General features: G+C 44.1%; 1 protein-coding gene across 34 annotated transcripts in view; it reads left to right on the top strand.

Annotated features, from left to right (window-relative positions):
* LOC308178992 (uncharacterized protein) overlaps window positions 1–17,647 on the top strand; it is a 383,170-nt gene that overhangs the window by 160,262 nt on the left and 205,261 nt on the right. For 18 of the 34 annotated variants that reach the window (XM_080558354.1, XM_080558387.1, XM_080558376.1 and 15 more), the window contains exon 1: window positions 3,573–3,696. The gene's annotated coding sequence lies outside the window, so the exon portion shown is untranslated. Of the gene's footprint in view, window positions 1–1,737; window positions 1,921–3,067; window positions 3,251–3,563; window positions 3,697–5,818; window positions 6,039–17,647 lie in introns of those variants that run through there. The other 16 variants (XM_080558380.1, XM_080558383.1, XM_080558384.1 and 13 more) reach the window with 8 other exon arrangements.

The following is a 17,647-nucleotide window of genomic DNA, read 5'->3' on the forward strand; positions in this document are numbered from 1 at the left end:
TATTTTTAGAGTAGTGCTGCACAGTCTGGAGACAAGATCACAAGTGATTTTAATGTTTTCTTTTTACCACTTAACGCCAAAGGTGGGATTTTATTCATTTATTTCTGATGCTGCTCCTAAGTTCACTCTCAGACATTTGGCAGTCACCGTTGGGCATTAGGCATAAAACCATTTTTCCTTTCTCATTTTGTTTTTATGTGCACACACTGGTAGTGACACTGCAAGAAGGTAAAAGTTCAGTTGTGTACGGATTTCACATTTTATCCAATTGTTCATAAGACCATCGCTTTTCAAACAGATTTGATTAACTGCTGCCCCTAACTGTGAATTTCTTAGTTACTTTATGGTTTTAATCATAAGTGGGAATAGGCTTTAAGCTGTTGAGAACGCTTCCTCTCCTGTGTAAGGGCAGCGCTTAGATTTTGTCTGTGTCTCTCAGCTGTGGTTCAGTTTGTGGGAGCTATGAGAATGTTGCTTTTGCAAGCAAACTTCACCAAGGATTTAAATATTTTAAGCGCTTTCAGACTTTACATCTTCAACAAGGACCTCTTGTGTCTGGGTTTATCCTCAGATATTTACATTGACATGTAATTGGCTATGAGAACAACCTCCTGTATTCTGCTAACGAGAGGCGATGCTGGATAGCCTGGCTCGCTCCATGAAATTGTGCACGGCCTGGTTTGTGCTAGTATCTCAGCTTGTTTTACTGGTGTGTCATCTCAGAGGGACTTGGCAATGAAATTAAGAGTTGGTGGAAAAAGGTTCACATAAAAGAACAAATGAATGTTTCCTATCTTCTGTCCATAAAGTCTGGTTTTTGGACAGTGCAGCTCCTGAAGTGTGTACCGTATGTAAGTACTCTTTAAAGCTGGTTCTTCTTTAATGTCATGACCTAGAGAACAAATACAGGATTGTTGAGTGGATGAGCTGCATCTTTTTTCTCTTCTCTTTGTTCGTTTTTTCTTAATTTCTACATTCATGTTTCAGTCCTCTGGTTTTATTTGCACGTGGCATCAAATAGACCTTTTGGTTCTGTATTGTCAATGAAAATCAGGAGTCCCCTCTGAATCAGCAAACACCGAGTGAAACCAGGAGGCAATAAGCAAAAAGCGTTGCCTGCAACTGGGCAGTTTATAAAATAGGCAACTACAAGGGCCTGGAGGCCCGTTGGGAGCTGAGATTTAGACCTATTTGCTCGACTGTGGAAATTAGGATTGTATGTGGAGTCTCACGTTGCTGATACCTTAATTTGTTGTCCTGTAGCTTCAGCTTTTTGAAGTAGCTTCTCGAGGCCCCTCCGCTCCTGGCTCCCAGGTTGCAGCTTCAGGATTGCCGGGGAGTTTTGGTGCTGGGTGAACTTAGCAGAAAAGTCACAGTCTTGCATTGACACTGGCTGTCCCGTCCTGCCTCCCTCCCTCTTCACTGTCAGTTAATTTAGCTAATTTCTTCCCTCTTAAATTGCTCCCTTCTGCTTAACAGCTTTCATAACTTGTTTGCAGCCCCCCACAGTCACTGTGGTTACACATCCTTTTCTAAAGGATGTATTAGACTGTTTGTTTAGGCTGAAAGCTGCTGAGGGAAGGTTTGCAACTGTGTTTTCCTGCTGTCTCACACAAACAAAGCCTGACCATTGTTTATTTCCAAATGCACTGCAATAAAAACAGTTGATGTTGCATGCATTAATCAAAAAAGTTGCAACACAGAGCTAAATCCCTTTCTTACATTGCTGTCCCCCAGGATTGCGCGGATGGGCAAGAGAATGGAAAACGTGGCCCACAGCAGCTTCGACACGTGGCACAGAGATTGCAGCTCCGAGGAGGCCGTTTCACCTGCTCTCTCCTCCTCACTCGTTCCTGGCGGTGGCTCCACTTAAAGCTTGGACTCGTGGCTCCAATCAAGCGAGCGCCCGAATTCCTAGAGGTACCATTTTGCAGCAATGTGAGCCTAATTGTTTCTAGATTGAATATTTTCATGGGATATCAGTCTCAGTGTTTCTGGAATTAGCATGCTCACTGAAGGATTGAAGATGCTTATCGGGCCCGACAGCTTTAGTGTCAGCGGGATCATCGACAGCTCTGCGAAACTTAGCTGGGCTGGCGACAATATTTATTTATGCGGAATGGAGACATATGGCCAGAATCATCCGCTCCCTTTCCTCAGTAATTAAAACATCTGGGAGCACAAAAGGGCTGTAAGAAGAAAAAAACCCCTCTCTCTGCTAAATAAAACAGGAGTGCGGTGCCTTTACATAATTGCCCAGGCTTTCTTTTGCCATCGCGGCAAGGTCTCTGGAGGACCAACCTTCTCTAATGTTTTTTGAGAGCGTGACAGTCAATAGAAATGCAACTGAACTGAGCACAGCACTCAAACTTTTTATTAATACTGTATCTTGCTTTATTTTCCAAAGGACAGATTTTAATGCTCCTGAGAGGAATTGGGGATTATTTAAAGAGTAGCAAAAGCATACTGAAGTCATCAGCTGTTTTACAGACCATGATTACACACTGATAGCTTCTCTGTCTGGAGTATTCTGTAGATATATCTCTGATAAAACACTATTTCACCGAGAGTTTTGAGGTTCAAATTCAGACCAGGGCAGTATGATGACAGCTGTTATCATTTGATGGATATTCGGTACAGTGTGCAAAGCGTGTTTAATGCAGTTTTATGCAATTTTCAGAGATTAGGTGTCCCAAACAAAGCCATCACAAAATGAAGTAAATTTTCTAACTTCTTGGCCCTTGCAAAATCCCCAGCAGAGCTGTATTTTCTCAGCCCTGCAAGGTTGGACTTTAGAGGAGGGATCTTATTTTTGATATATGACTCTTCTAAATCCGAAAATCTGTCATCTGCAGAGATGGGTAGACATTCTGAGAGTTATGTTGTTTTATTGCACACAGGGCTCACACAGTGCTGCCTTGTTGAGGCTTTACTTGCGTCACCATCATCTTACTTCTTTTTTTTTTTTTTAAGCAGCCTCTGATCATGATTTGAGTGATCTTCTTGAAGTACCCCAATCGCACCCCATCCAGGTTTTGCAGGCAGCAGTGAATTTACCCTCACAGGATCTCCTGTGGAAAGAATAGGGAAATGAGGCAAAGAGATGGAATAGGATTCACCCATGATCATGTAAAAAGTCTGTGGCTAACCTGGAAATTGAATAGAGCCCCTCTGAGACACCTACTGCGACAGCTCTCTGTGTTTTGGAAGTACAGCCAAGCAGTACTCCAGCAAGGAACCTGCCTAGAAGGTCGTAATGATTTTTTATGATCCTGAATTCTGTTGAAGTCAAAAAATTGATGCCACTTAAGAATGAAACAATAGATTATTTCTGTGAAGAAAGCTCATTTGTTAGTCCCAGTCTGTGAGGTCTGCACCTGTGTGTGTGAAACAGGTTGGGCCAAGCAAGGATAGGGCTGGTAACAGATTGCTTAGTGCATTCACCTGCTACCTGGGGGCTGGGGTTAACATCTCCTCCCTGCCTGGTGCAGAGCGGGAGCTAGATGCTGTCTGTCCCATATCTCAGGGAAGGATATCAGGTCCTTGCCTATTTATTATGAGGTATCTTGTTTAAAAACATTTTTGAGAAGTTGTGACACTTGGGTACCTTTGCCGTCAGTGCTCTGGGAAGCATCTAGCAGTGACAGAGCAGTGGCTCACGACATCTGAAGACTGGCATCTAGAGACTGCTCCAAGGTAAGAAGCTCTCTGCAGGCAGTCATGGGGCTGCAGGCAGTCATGGGGCTGCGGTTTGTTGCTGTATGAAGTAGCATCCCCTGCCTCCCATCTCTTTTCTGTCCGTGCTTGTCTGTGCCTAAAGTAACTTCAGTTTGCCAGGACCTTCTCTTGTGGGGTGGGATGCGGTCTGGTCCCGGGTTTGTCTGTAGATACAGACTCAATGGCTCCAGCATCAGGGAAGAATGCAAGGAGCTGTAAGGAAGGATGTGGGATGAAATGCCCAGTTAGAAAGGGTGGGTGAAAGGGCAGAAGAAGGGCAGTGAGGAGGAAAAAAGCATGAAGTTCTGTACTGGGAATTTAGGAGAAAGCATGGGACCCCAGCAGCTGGCAGCTGCTGGTGTTGGTTTGGTCTTGATACTCAGTTTTGCTTCCAGCAGGACCCAAGCAAGCTAAACCAGGGGCTGTTGGCAGTCGTACCCACACTAGCTTTAATACAGTGCTGGAAGCCTCTGCAGCACAGCACACCTGCACTAATTTAGCTCTTTGTCAATAAAATTAGCTCTTGTGGAGTGCTGCGGCATTTCCAGTAACTGAATTGGCTTCTTGACCTGGCTGGGTCAGGCTGTGCTGCACTATGCTTTGGGCAGCACTGCCTGAAGCAGAGGTGAGGCATATATAAGCAGGGCAAAAAGGGTTGTTCACTATCCATCTTTTTGTCTTGTTACTCCTTCTCCAGGTACTTTACGGGTTCCACTAGCTGCAGGAGGCTAGTCCTGCATTATCAGTGGCTGTTACATTTAGCAGAATAGCCCAAGTAATGACAACAGAAGAGTTTTTCCTAAAGAAAACTTACACTAATAGAGGTCCACTCGGATATTTTTGTATGACACAACTGAAGCCTTGGAAATGTCTAGCTAGCACAAAGATTCAATTAAGCCCAGTCCAGTTACAGGTGTACTTCCTAACTGAAGTATTTGACATCCACGCAGATGCTTGGCAACACCTATCCTGAACAGCAAAGTCATTTGCTCTGACAAGGTGGAGAATGTGAATGCTCTCCATGCGATGGCTTCGTTACCTGCACTAATAGCTTAAGTTTCAGCAGGTGTCGTTTTGCGAACTGTGGAAGAACCCATCAGATGTGCTGGGAAGAAGGCTGACACTGCGGGGGCAGGTGCTAGTGTTACTGGGGGGAGAGCAGGAGTCTGCAGGCAGCACCTTGGGTCCAATTCTGCCTTCACTTCCTTAGGCTCAAAAATCTGGGACATCTTCTCATAGACACCGATGTCATTTTACCTTGCTCGCATGCCCTAAGGACTGTGACGGTGCCACGTGTGACAACTTGATGTTTTTTTACTGTGGGGAACTGTATGGGAGTGTTTCAGTTTGGTGGGTTCCACGTTGCTGCTTCTCCACCCACGGCCAATGCCCCCAGCCAGATGCATGCTCTGCTTCCATGTTTCTGGCTTCCTAACAAGCCCAGAAACCATCCAGTCCCTAATAAATTCCAGTGTTATCAACCCATAATTCCTTCAACCCCAGTCGAGTACAGACAAGCACTTAACGAAGTATTTAGGGGCTGTGTTTGCTGCTTGCTTTGGAAGATGTAGCTGCTGGCATGAACGGAGTTCTTCTTAATTTATAGCATTAGTTAATTTGCCCTGGAGACTCGGGATCCTAAACTGTCCTGGTTCTGTGTTCTAGGCCCTATTGAATGGCATAATGAGGGTGACCATGATTTAGTGTTGTTCTGGCTGGTGTAAACAAGGGATGTTGGATTCAGAAAGACCCCAGTGCTCAAACAAAAAACAAATCTCAGAAGGATTTGAAACCAAGATATACACAAGATTAGGAGTTTCTGCTTTGTTTCTTTATCAGCCTTCATTTAACCCCTAATCTTCATTTTCCCTTGTGCTTTACAGCTAAAAATGTGATTTAAAAAAAAGAAAAAAAAAACGGAGCTGGAGACATCTCATAGAACAGAAAAAAAATTGCAATTATTTTATTTATTTAGCAGCGGGCATTTATTTTTAAAGGAGACAACAATCACTCACGTCCGTGCTTCACACAGGGTCATAAATAGTGTAACAGTTGGTGCCGGACGAGCATCTACAGCACTTTTCCATTTGCCTCCCTTCAGAACCCCTGGAAACTCGTCCCGTCCTCCCCTTGGATGTGGCAGCCACTGGTGGAGCTGGCACCCCTCTGGTCCCCGGCTGTTCTGGATGAGTCCCGGGCCCTGGGGAGGGCGGTGGCAGCGCTGTGGGGCGGCTGCCGGGAGGCACCGCGGGTGCTCCCCAGGGTAGGCCCCGGCTGTGGGCCTGTTCCTCGGGCAGCAGCTCCGCGTCTGCAACAGCACGGTGCATAGACCCCCGCGGAGATGTTTATCAGAGGGCGAGTGGTAGGATGGAGAAACCCGCGCGGGCTTACCGCAGGCAGCGTTTATAGGGCTTTTTTACGTGGGAGAGAAGCCCGTATTTACACTCCGTGGCTGTGTAGCTGGTTAGTGTTAACATGGCTTCTGTGAGCGCGCGGGGAATTGTAGTAAATCTTCCAAGAGCGGAGAGCTAGTTTCGTCTTGTTTGACACATTGTTTCCTGATAAGAGCTGCTGGGAAAATACTTAAGTTTTCTCGTCAGCCTGAGCTTGTGGGGTTGCCAGGAGAGGCTCTGAATCTGCAGGGTCCTGAAAAAGAAATTTAAACAGCAGGGCTCTGGGGGGAGCAGGCAGCGAGCTGTGAAATGGCCGGGCACCAGGGGCGGCTTTCTGAAGTCCAGGCAGGCATGGATACGGGCAGAAGTTCAACGTCTCTCTGGCTCTGCCTGCCAAGGGATGGTGAAGCTTTCCTTTCTCTGCGGGGTTCCTGGCCGGTGCCAGCCGTGGGCTGCAGCTCATGTGAGGAGCCGGGCGCGTTGGTCCTGGCTGAAATGCTCAGCAGCAAAACTCCCCTGGTGTCAGGAGCTGTTGGCATGGGGAAACAATGCAGAGCCAAGGCTATGCGAGTGCTGCTGTGTAGGTCAAGGCCGGGAGGAGAAGGGAGACAAACCCACCGTAGGGATGTTCCTAGGTTGGTTTTAGTGGTTTGCGTTCACTGTCATCCTAGTCCTGCTGAAAATCTGTTCCTGATGTTACAGTTGTTGGTGGTACAACTGTGCATCCCAGATTCCCCGATAACTCTGCTGATGTTTCTTGGAATCACAGTTTGCGTTGTAAATAACATTGTTTTGAAAGTGTGTGTGCATGTGTGCCAGCAAACGTGGAGGCTTATGTTCTGAAACCCCAAGGCATGCGAAGCACAGCTAATTCTTGTGCTTTTCTTTTTCTTTTTTTTGTATGAAGTCAAACCTCAGTTTAGTTTTCGGTGGAAAACCCACACTAAAATTTTATGTCAACCTATGTTGCAAACCACAGACTGTGCGCGGGCTCTACATGATTTGATTGCTAGTTTTTGCCTAAGGTTTTTTCAGGCTTGAAATTCAAGGGTTGCAAGCTCACATAAAATAAAACAGACTTCCCATGAACCACAGTGAACTGAAGCCACTTATTTTCAGCAAACTCACACTGGATTTTATTCAGCCCTGAACTTCACTGACTCCAGCAGAGGTAGAACATTTGCTGTAAAACTATTGTAGATGTGGATGTTTATTCTTAGCATCTGAGAGCCTGTCTGCTTGCAAAGGTGTCTAGCGAGGATTTATTTGGCCACCTGTATTGAAAAGTATTTCTTGTATTCCAGCACAAAAAAAAAAAAAGAAAAAAAAAGAAACGTGGATGCAGAGAGGGGAATGTTTGTACCAGTTTATCTGCATGAATAGGAAATATACGTACATACCCATCTCCTGCTTTTCAGTCTGAATTTCTTCTTGCAAGAAATGATAAATACTTGTGGAAGAGCACACTTGTGACAGACACACACAGTGACAAACTTTTAAAAAATAAATGTTCCTAATTTTCTGAGCAGCTGTTTAAAACTAGATACATGACAAAAATTACCCCGGTGATGTCAGCTCAGGCTTTTGCATTTTTCATTACTTGTCCCTGGGCAAATTCTGATCCATCGCCTTGCACAGAGATGTGTTCCTTCTACAAATTAAAGTAGTTAAACAAAACGGGAGCTTGAATTAAAAAAAAAAAAAAGTAGTTTATAAATTAGCTATGAAGTTCTGTAAAAATGTTTGCAGCTTTTTTTTTCTTTTCTTCTGGATTTAATTGCGGCTCTAAATGTTTAATTTGGAGATTTCAAGAGCAGATGTAGCCGGGGATTCTGATGGGGCTGCAGCAGCACAGCCTCCTCTCTGTCAAATGGACAGCGCTCCCAGAAAGGGTAACCCAGATTCCCCAAAAGACATCCGAGTCAAACTGCTGATGAGCTTGGCTGGCATCTTAGAAAGATCTGGAGATGACAAGATTAACCCTCAAACGCCATGGGAGGCAAAGGGCATGCCATTTGGAAAGAGGGGCACACACATGACTTGGCAGAGGGAAAAAGCTGCCGGGCTCAGCAAAATGCAAGTCTTCTATCACAAATGGTCATTTTAAAACTGGGGAAGAGGATGCAATTAGTTCTGTTGGCTTTCAGTATTTGTTTTTTCTTCATGGGGGTATGTCTTTTAAAAGGTATTTGCTATGTCAGTAACCTCTGTGGAGCGCGGCACAGAAGATAAAGGTGGTGCCACTTCTCAGCAGTATCTTGGGAGGTCCTGAGCATCTTCTTGCCAGGGCCTCAGTGCTCCTCGCCCTGACTGGAGAAATTCTTCATAGCAGGTGCTCGGTGCTGCTGTGGTGCCGTTGGACACTAATGTATCACCTGAAAAATTCAGCAGCAGGCCCTTGATGTGTCCCTGGAGGAGAAAACATAAATACGAAAGGCAATCACCCTGAAAGCGAAGGGGGAGCAGTTGGCTGTGTTTGAATCTGTGCGAGTTGCTGCTGCCCTGGTGGCAGTGATGTAGCTCTTGGGATGGAAGGAGCCAGTTCCTCCACTGGCTTATACTGGTGGGTCTGTGCTGCGGTCACTGGAGCGAGGTTTATTTACACCAGAGGAAGAGCTGACCTTCATAAACTGTAAACAGTCCTTGACAGGAATATGTACCTATGGCCTTGTCAGCTCTCAAAGGTTTTGTCAGCGTTGGTCTACTGGCACGTGTATTGGCAAACTTCCTCTAGCAAAGCCAGCAAAATTGAGCCCTTCCTGGCCTCCTGTTCCTGCCCTCTCCATCGCAGTGAGAGACCAAAGAGCCATCCTATCAGCTTTGTGAGTTTTTGTGAAATTTGCTGTTGTGACTGTGTCTTTGGTGTGGTTATATTGATTAGATGCTGCAGGCCACTGCATCTCCGGGTGGCTGTGTTCTTAGCAGAGCTGTGTGGTGTGGGCACAAGGTACGTAGTAACAGCACCATTGGAAGGTGATTGACTGCCTTGGAGAATATAGCTTTTATTCCCAAGGCATGGAAATATTTCTAGAGACATGCAAAAAAAATTTTTTTAAATTACATTCTGGCCATAAATAGCTAATTTCTCTCCTTTAAATGTGTTTTTAGAACAGAAAGATGTAGACTGCGGCAAAGATTCTGAGTTTCATCTGATGATATTCATAGGTCCCTGTAAGAATAGCCCATTGCACACAGGTGCAAACTGTGTGCAAGTTTCACATTGCTGGTAGTGATTATAAGGACGTTACGGGCCCTGATGCTTTTCCTTGTTTCCTTGGAATTAATCAGTATGTTCAAAATTTTATAAGGGATCAAAATAGATACTTAATAGTGGATAAACACTGAGGGTTTTTTATTATTTCTAAAAATGAGCAATGAATTTCCTAGAAATAGTCACTGAAAATTAATTAAAAAAAAAAAAAAGAACCTATTAGAAGCTGATGGACCTCGAGGCACTTTATTAACAATTAAGGGACGTGGTTCCCATGTACTGTTGTGATTGATACGAGTGTCTCCATGTACAGGTATGAAATGCTAATGGAGGCTTCAGGGGAAGAGTTAGGGCTCCCTTGGGAATTTATCACGGTGCTTTAGGCCGGTGAGAAGCAGAAGTTAGCAGCAAGCTGCAAAGGCTGCCGCATTTTCTCCCCCACTTTATATTCTCATTTAAGAGACACCAGTTGTATCTACGAGAACGAAGAGGAGGAAATGGACTCCAAAAATAATAAGCCTTTATGAAAAACTGCATTTAGAAAAATTTGAGGCCATCTGAAGGCCAGGTGGGGGCTTCTAAAAGTAGAAATGCACTCAGTTTACAAGTTTCAGTTGGGTTGCAGGCTGAGATCAGGCTTCAGCAGAACTGTGGGGCAGGAGGGTGGACGCAGCCCTGCCGCTGAGCCCGGCGCTCTGCAGCCTTTCCAGGTCCCTGACCAACATCCAGGGGATGAGCAGCTGCATTTAAGATAAATGCTTCCTATTGGCCTGTTCATTAGGGCCGTAAATATAGGTGACCGCCGTATTAGCCTTTGATCTAACGCCGTGTGAGGACATCCACCAGCCTTGATTTTGTCTGCCATTAAATATCTTCAAGTTCCAAACTGGTGCAGACCAGAGTGGTTTACAGCAAGTGAATTAGATCAATTAATTTCCAAAGCAAACCTAATGGGCATTTTAGAAGAGGATTTAATGTCTCATTTACTCTCTATAGCTATCTTGTTAAATGCCAATTAAGTATCTAAATATTTCTTACAACCTTAATGAATTACAGTATAATAAGTAATAAATGATCACCAGTTTTTGCTAACACGCTGAAGTCTTCTGTTAACTTAAGAAAGTGAACATAACATTTTTTCTATCATACTTGTTGGTGCCAGTAAAATAATTATTTTTAATGATTAGATAACGTTTAAGGAACATAATAGCTAGCTGAATACAGCCTTTTTGCGCAATAGGATGCTGTCAAGAAGTACAAGTCCGGATACGACCATTAATGGTCATACATTTGAATAAGTTTTTAAACTCATTTTTGCTCCTAAATTGTGCAAATGCTTCCGTTTCTTCCTATTAGTCACTTATATAATTAACGCTATTTTCACACGCAATTGCACAGCTAAACTGGAAATCTGGCACACCACATTTGTTCAAATTGATGAAGACAGTCTCGTGGAATTTAAGAGTGCAGTGGTAGAGATACCCTTTTCCAGGTGTACTTGGTGTCCTCCAAAAACATCTGTGATTTTTTTTCATTTGTAGTGAACCACAACTGAATGTATATGAGCATGCAGGCACAAATAAAATACTTGCAGGTGATTTTTTTTCTCCATCTCTATATTTGGGCTCTATCCTTTCCTTCTATTATTTGTGAACCATATGCAAACATCAAGGAGGTGATTTTTAATCATTCCTTTCTGTTATCTTCAAAGAGAAAGAAATCTTCCTTGTTCTGGACAAACTGGTTTATGTCAAGATAAGTGGTGCATAAAACTTCAACAAGATCATGCAAACAGGGTCAGGAAGGATGATGTGAAGGATGGACTTCGCACGTGCCTGTGGAAAGAAAAAAAAAAAAGAATAAACCATCAAGTTCCCAGCTTCCATCACAACATGCTGTTGCATTTTGAACCTCGTGTGAGTGAGCATCTTTGCAATGAAAGGTGTTTCATTTTGCAGAGGCCAACCCAGGACTTGGTCCCTCTGATGGAGCGAACATGAACAAGTTTACTCCTCACCATGTGCTCGCTGAAGTCAGAGATGTCCTTCCTCCAGTTATTTGGCGCCCAGTTTCTACCATGAAAGAGCAGCCCCGGGTTTTCCAGCAGTGTGAGGTGTCTGCAGTTGGCACCAGGTTTCTGAACGAGTAGCTCCAGCTCTTCCCTTGCTGGGTCAACTCCCTGGGTTGTGCTGTCAGGGGCAGTGGGAGGTGGGCCAGGCACTACTTGTTCTCAGTGGCATCCCTACATCTTTTTGGTCCCATACGAGTGCTATTGCCAAAAGTTGTGGGTTTTTTTTCAAGCTTTGTTCCCAGACTAGCGGCTGTTGAGTGTTCTTCAGGTATTATTTCTAAGCAGTGCTTCCTATGCTGTATTAAAGAGAACGCAAAGGTATTCTAGGATTCTTTTTTTTTTTAAGCAATGTCCTCCTTATTTATGTCAGCAATTAGTTTATTCTTAAAAGAAGGGAGGAAAACAGAAAAAGCGGCACACAAGCACTCAAACTGTGCCACTCCCTAAGTGCTTTTTTCCAGTTTATGAAACAAACAAACAAAAATACCCTCCGAAGTTAAACTAATATGAAACAGCCCCAGCATTTGAACTTGTCGCAGGAAGCTGGTTTAAATTTTAATGTGAGCTCTGGAGTAGATTTGTGTAAGGCAAGGTAGAGCAAGGCCCATGAAATATTGATTCTGTACATTTTCTTATGAATTTTTATACTCCAATTTAGTAAATTTTTCATCTTGCCTGCACTTAGAGGTTGCCTATAAAGTCGTTACTACCAATTGTATTAACTGTTGTAAATAAATCATCTTGGTTTGGGCTATTTGTATGAACATGGGCCGACAGGACCTGGTTTTGTTTGAGCTGCGGCATTTCATGGCCTTAGTCTGAAAGGGCTAAAAATGGGTTATCAAAATTTAAAATCCGTCATGGCACAGCAGCAGAGATGCAAAACCCATGAGCAACTGTCAAAGGCAAGCATGTTACTTTTACATTTCCCACCTGCATCAGATAAAGAAACCTGGAGAGCTCTCCAACAGAAAGGCTCTTTTTCTGTTTCCTGGCAGAAGACGACGGGGCGATGGCGTTACAGTTACAGCCCGCGGTCCTTAGACTTGCAGTTGAGTCCACTGAAGATGCAAATAAAAACCAGAAAGTTCTCTGTCACTTTATGTATAGCCCAGCTTTGCAAAAGCTATTTCTTTGAAATGTTATCTGAAATGGGACATCAGAACATCTGATTTGAGGGAAATCCCATAAGTGAAGACTTTGCATTTGGCAGTTTCAGGTGCGTAAGTCATAGTTCTCTCCATACGTAGCGCTTTGTCCTGAGCTCAAATTAATAACCTCCATCAAACCTAGCTTAGATGTTAACGCTGCCTCTTCATCTCTAATTATAACATATGAAGTGGGTAGGTAGGCAAAATTCAAATACAGCGAGGTGTAGGTTTTCTGATGCCTTCCTTGTTAGAAGTATTTCAAAGTAACTTTTAAAATATTATATGACATTCAACTCGATAAACTTATTTTCTCTCCTATGAAGTTTGCCATTGGTAAGCTTGACTGCTTAACTATTAATAGAAAACACAGTACAAGAGGAAATCAAGATGTGTTTAGTTTGTTTCCTTTATTAATGCTGAACTAATTTCCGAGGAATGCATTTTTTGTTATTCTTTCTTATTTGTGGTTTTAACCCCCCTTTTTTTGTGTTAAGCCTGGCTCAGCCAGTTGCAGCAAGATACTCTCTTCAGTTAAGGTTGGTCAAGTCTGAATACCTTTGTAGACAGGAGCACAGGCTGGGCACGATAATACTGTGTAGCTCCTTGGGTCAGAAGCAGCAGCAGTTGCTGGGTGAGGACCTGACTTGAAAAAAGTTTTTAGCATGTGCTTATATCCTGTAGTTGTGAGTGATGCTTAAAAAAGTGCTTAAAGCTAAGTATATGCCTCGGTGGTGTTCTGAAGACGGATGGCACGAATGTGGCTTACTGTGGTTGATGTGTAAATAAGCACAGATGGTTTTTCCAGATTACAGTTAATGATAATTAAACTCTAATTTATTATTTTATTCAGAATAAATCTCAATTAATTTTGTGTTTTTGTAAATATTCTGAAACAACGATTTTTGAAAAACTGTCGTGAATATTTGGGCTATGTTGAAATGAGCCTTATGGTAATTTGGTCACAAAGCGTGCTCGGTGCCCTTTTCCTGATTTTTTTTGTTGTTGTTGTTGGCTATGTATCATTTTTTAGTAGTTGATATATAAGATCATAAGTTCATTTTATAAGCATAATTTGTTTCAGAAAATAATCCTGTCAGTGCAATCACTTCTTCAAGTGTTTGGAGGCACCAGCAAGACAGTTCACAACTGAAGGAAACACACTGAAAATGTTCAGATACTTCTCATCTCCTGGGCTAGCTCGGTCCTGCTCAGAAATCAGCTGGGCTCTAGCGTTTCAGGTGGTGCTTACATGTTAGTTGGCTCAATACATTTAAAGCTCATTTAGTTTTTTTTTTAAATTTGGGATAATATAAATAGCAATCGTCTTCAAACAAAAACCGAAATATTTTCGAAGAGAGCAGCACCTCATTAGTTAAATGGCTTTCTGCAGGCATCACCTCGGCCTCGGTTTAATTTGCGCTGTGCTGCTGAGGCTGACCTTTCAGCTGTCTGTATATTTTAAGTGTTTGTGTAAACAGCAAAGGATCCAGTTAATTACAGAGCCTTCCTCCCATTCAGCAAAGCGATGTCCGGCCTCCTCTGATTGAGAAAGCGATAGGAGAAGGGCACTCGGAGGCAGGAAGGAGCCTGCAGAAAGGGAAAACGGCAGGCGGGGGGCACGCGGGAGCGCGCTTGAATAAGGAAAAGTGAAATGGAGCGGGGCGCACGAGCAGCATCTCGCAGGGGATCTCAGGAAGCTGTGAAAGGGATATGTGGAACAACAGGGCTGGGTTTGCAGTTTGCAGGGAGGTTGCCAGTGCTGTACCACTAGCAGTTGCAGTTCTAAAAGTCCTTACCACCTCGCTTTTGCCAAATGTTGGGGTTGGGGTTTACATCGGAACTGACGGGGCAGGCTGGTGCGCTCAGGACCGTTCCAGACCTTTTCGCCAAATTCCCTGCAATCCAAGCCCAAAACTCCCAAAGCTTTGTGGAGTTGAAAACAAAAAGCCAACGGCTGTGGCTCGCGTTCCCCAGGCACAGGTAGTCCTCTGCTGTTACAGGGCTCGCTGCTTTGAAACGTGCTGCTCCCTTACCCTGATGGCACGCAGTTGTTTGTTCACCTTTGTGATCTTACAGAGAGCAGGGCTCGCCTGGAGGTCCCTTATTGCAAGGGACACGGAGTTTTTGCATAATGATAAAAGGAGCATCGCTACAGAGAGTCAGGTTGGTAGTAAACCTGCATGAAAGGGTCAGCTTCTGCATTTCTTTAGCATGTGGTAGCAAGAATAGAAAGGAAAATGAAATGCAGAGGACAAAAAAGGAAGCTTGTTTTTTTTCCTTTCAGTATTTATTTTTACAACCCTTATTGATGTTGATTATTCTAAATTCCCATGCAAGTCAGCCTTGCTGCAGGTACAGCGTGGTTGGAATGACGGTGATGGCGTTTTGCTGGGTTGGGGTGTGGATGGCTGCCCTGTTAGAGCTGTAACGTTTGGGGAGGTTAGGATGTGATTCTCCCCCAAACCTATATATTATTGATTCAGTTTTTCCAAAGATGCAAGTAAAATCCTGCTGTTTGATTGGAACTGACAAAGTGTAATTCAATCAGTTACATGTGAAAGCCTTTTGAGGGCAGCTAGAAACCAGTGTCACATGAAGTTTAGTTATTTGGACTTTAACGTATATAGCCAAATTCATATATTTAGAACTTTTTAAAGCCATTTGATCATAATTGTATTCTGAACCTAAAGTTTTTCATAGCTGCTAAATGCAGCACTTTGAAATAGTGTATGTGCAAGCAACTCGGATGTAGGCACAGCTAATGAATCTGCAAAGAAAGTGTCAGAGGAGGAAGGATAGTTGAATGCAGGGAGAAAGCCTTGCACATATTCAACAAAATTGTGAACAAACTGGGTATTGGAAGTCGTCAACTTGATTGTGATGTTGCCCAGTGTAGTAGCACAAAATCACTCTTCTGAATGAAACTGTCGCTCCGTGGTCATGCAGGGGCCTAGTTGTACAGACTTGGGCTAAGCAGCTCTCCCAGAATTTTTGTTTGGGTAAGTACTGCCAGAATTAGTACAGCTTTTTATCAGCTGGGGAAGCGGACACTTAGAAAACTAAATGTTTTAATGGGAATAGTCCTACTTTTAAAATGCACTTTGTTTTGCATTTGGGGTACAAATGGAAGCACGGATATCTCCTGCTTGGTGTGTTTAAGTGAAACCACGAACATCTAGATAGAAACTCCTAATTTAGGCATCGGATTTGGCATGTATCTGCTTATTTGCTGAGTTTCCTTAGCTCCTCGTAACTCACCAGGGAAAGACCTGAATGCCAGGTGCTGGAAAGTTCAGTGGAGTGCAAGGTCAGACCCAAGAGCCCAGCATTTTAAAAAAGCGGAGCAAATTAAGTTCACCCTTCAACCCCCTGCTCCGAGAACCTGCCACTCCTGTAAACTTGCTTAGCTGGAGCCCCCAGAAGTCTGCCAAACAGGACCCAGAAATGTTTCAGTATATATTTCTCCTGGAAGCAGGCAGTGTCAAGAAATGCAATTTTGTTAGATGACCGCCTTAGCCTTGAACTTTTCAGACAAATCTGAATGAAGAGAAGGAATTTATTCTGGCTTCCAGAACCTGATGGGAGCCCCGTGGGGTGTAGGTTCAAATTTTTAAATGTTCACATCAAATCAGATAATGGTATCCACCCCCTCAAAAGCTCAACGGGTGGAGAAGAAAAGAACATAACAATAAGCACATGCAATCCTTCCGAGTTCATTATACAGCAAGTGTGTTTCAAAGGACCTTGAGAGCATGTTTCCAAGGGAGGGGTGAGGTCGATGCTTGGATGGGAGAAGCCAATTGAAATCAATGGGAATTGATTTAGAGTCTGGGGGCACTGTGTTAAAATCTCCAGTCTTACGATATAGCTTCATGAATATTAACAGGAGCAGGATCAATACGCAGCTGATTTTCAGATGTACAGCTGGCTCCTTTTCGTCTGTAGATTAAAGGAATGGCAACCTTTCTTTCTTTAGATAAGATTGAGAGTTCCAGAAAATGACTTGTGACTTTACATCCAGTTCTTCAGGACGATTTGATAAGGTCTACGATATTTTCCTACTTTCCAAGCGTGCGTTTTCCTGGCGGCGTTTATCTTTTGATGTCTGTTTCGAGGATATCATCGAAAGTAAAGATGAGGAGCGGGATGCTTTTGGGGCACGGATGCCTCTTTTGCATGGGTGGCTCTCTAATGAACCCCGAGTTTTGGGGAAGCCCTGCGAGATGTGTCTCCTTGCCCCCTACCTGCCAGCAGATGGCTGCCACTCTCCTGTGGAAGCGAGTGGCTTCGCTGCACGGTGGGTCTCGTGCCTCGCAGAAAGTCGCAGGGCGCTGCAAAGCGCTCTGTTCGTCTAATACGTGAGAGGCCTGCCTCTGAACGTGTAATCCTCCAACCTGAACGCCCTGAGGACTGACACCGTCCTCTTGGAAGAGCTCTTCAGGGTTCAGAGGCAGAAACCTGGGCTGCTGTGCCTGTAATGCATCGGCTGAGCCTCCCCAGCCCCAGCTGCTGCCTTAGCTGTGAAAGTGAAATCCGCCTTGAAAAAGTTCTCCGTTAACAAAGGATGCACATTATTTGAGACATCCTGAGCGGGTTTGTTTGTTTGTTTTGAAAGTGCAGGTCAGGATCCAAACTTGGCAGCTTGTCCCGACTTCCTCGAGGAGCTGAACAAATGCCCTGGGTCCAAACAACCTACTGAAACTTCGGGAATGTTTCGGCCTCCTCTCTATGGCAGACAAAGATTTAAAGATTTCCTTATTCAGACTGCCTAATAACAAAGAACCCCATCTTGATCTTTTTTTTTAAGAAAGAAAAAAAAAAACCTGAAAATACTTAAACCTAAAAAACTTCACCTAAATGGAAAGGGATTTTGATTAAGCCCTGGTAAATTTGTTTTTGCGGTGTTTTCTTTGCTACCAGGAGCATGTCCCCCCACACCCCAAGACAGCAGCAGCCCCTCCTGCTCCTCCAAGCACCGCCAGGGCTGTGCGGGCTCAGCAGCTGCTCGAGGGGACTTCTCGGGGGGCTGCGGACTCCTAGGCTTGGGTGCTGAGAAGTGCGAGAGAGGAGGGGAGAAACCCTCCTGCTGAGAGTGATCTGGGGC

This window comes from Anser brachyrhynchus, assembly GCF_964034855.1.
Source record: "Anser brachyrhynchus genome assembly, chromosome: 16".
In the NCBI taxonomy this organism is placed as follows: Eukaryota; Metazoa; Chordata; class Aves; order Anseriformes; family Anatidae; genus Anser; species Anser brachyrhynchus.